Raw genomic sequence first — 1967 nt, forward strand, 5'->3', positions numbered from 1 at the left:
CACTGGAGTGGGTTGCCATTTCCTTCTCCATAACAAATCCTAATATTAACTGATTCTTTTACTCTCTTCCCTTAAAATATAGGCAAAGACCTTGGGGCTTTAACTCCCCACAAACACTATCATATTATTTTTCTATACAACCAGTATTATTTGATATTTACTCACATATTTGCCATTTTCATTGGTCTTGATTCCTTTCTGCATCTCTGACCTCCCATTTGGGTTTATTTTCCTAATAATCCCAATAGAAAATTTCCCAATAGGAAATATTTCCCAATAGAAAATATTCTATTAATGTGGGCCCACTGGTGACTAATTCTTGTGATTTTTATTAGACTGAAATGTATCTATTTCTTCTTTACTTGAATTTTTTTTTCTGGGTATTGAAAAAAAAGTTGGTGGTTATTTTCCATCAGCTCTCTAAAGAATCCCACTGTCTTTTGGCCTCTGCTCTTTTCCATTAAGAAATCAGTTGTATATCCAATCTGTTATCTCTTTGAACGTAATCTCTGCTTTTCTCTGTTTTTTTTTTTTAATTAATTTATTTTTTATTGAAGGATAATTGTTTTACAGAATTTTGCTGTTTTCTGTCAAACCTCAACATGAATCAGCCATAGGTATACATATATCCCCTCCCTTTTGAAGCTCCCTTCCATCTCCCTCCCCACCCCACTCTCCTAGATTGATACAGAGCCCCTGTTTGAGTTTCCTGAGCCAAACAGCAAATTCCCATTGGCTATCTATTTTACATATGGTAATGTGAGTTTCCATGTTACTTTCTCCATACATTTCACCCTCTCCTCCCCTCTCCCCATGTCCATAAGTCTATTCTATGTCTGTTTCTCCATTGTTGCCCTGTAAATAAATTCTTCAGTACCATTTTTCTAGATTCTGTATTTATGTGTTAGAATACAGTATTTATCTTTCTCTTTCTGACTCACTTCACTCTGTATAATAGGTTCGAGGTTCATCCACCTCATTAGAACTGACTCACATGTGTTCCTTTCTATGGCTGAGTAACATTCCATTGTGTATATGTACCACAACTTCTTTATCCATTCATCTGTCATTGGACATCTAGGTTGCTTCCATGTTCTAACTATTGTAAATAGTGCTGCAATGAACAATGGGATACATGTGTCTCTTTCAATTTTGGTTTCCTCAAGGTATATGCCTAGGAGTGAGATTGCTGGGTAGTAAAAATATGGAACACTTCACGAATTTGTGTGTCATCCTTGTGCAGAGACCATGCTAATCTTCTCTGTATTGTTCCAATTTTAGCGTGTGCTGCCGAAGTGAGCACTGCTTCTCTCTGTTTTCAAGATCTTCTCCTTATCTTTAATTTTCAGCTTTTAGTTTTATCTAATAGTAAAAATGTACTTTCATTTTACTCATATAGGCATAGGTAAGACTCTTGAGAGTCCCTTGGACTGCAAGGAGATCCAACCAGTCTATTCTGAAGGAGATCAGCCCTGGGATTTCTTTGGAAGGAATGATGCTAAAGCTGAAACTCCAGTACTTTGGCCACTCATGCCAAGAGTTGACTCATTGGAAAAGACTGATGCTGGGAGGGATTGGGGGCAGGAGGAGAAGGGGACGACAGAGGATGAGATGGCTGGATGGCATCACCGACTCGATGGATGTGAGTCTCAGTGAACTCCGGGAGTTGGTGATGGACAGGGAGGCCTGGCATGCTGCGATTCATGGGGTCCCAAAGAGTCGGACACGACTGAGCGACTAATCTGATCTGATCTGATATATCCCTTCTGCTTATCCTGATTTAGGCTCTCAGAGTGTACTGAATAAATGGATTGGTGTCTTTTATCGGTTTTTGAAAGCTCTCAGCCATTATCCCTTCATATCTTGCTTCTATCCCAGTCTCTTGAGCTTTTTCACTGTTTCTTCTAGTCTAATAGACTGTTGTCTATATTTCTATCCTTTTACCTTCCCATGCTTCATTCGAGATA

The 1967-nt window shown here is 38.7% G+C and overlaps 1 non-coding gene across 1 annotated transcript; it reads right to left on the bottom strand.

The window, feature by feature from the left end:
* Positions 1-1198: 1198 nt before the first annotated feature.
* LOC133237099 (U6 spliceosomal RNA) lies at positions 1199-1301 on the bottom strand. Its single transcript, XR_009733130.1, has one exon. It is a non-coding gene; the product is annotated as a U6 spliceosomal RNA (small nuclear RNA).
* Positions 1302-1967: the final 666 nt, after the last annotated feature.

The sequence above is a fragment of the Bos javanicus genome, chromosome 23 (assembly GCF_032452875.1).
Source record: "Bos javanicus breed banteng chromosome 23, ARS-OSU_banteng_1.0, whole genome shotgun sequence".
In the NCBI taxonomy this organism is placed as follows: Eukaryota; Metazoa; Chordata; class Mammalia; order Artiodactyla; family Bovidae; genus Bos; species Bos javanicus.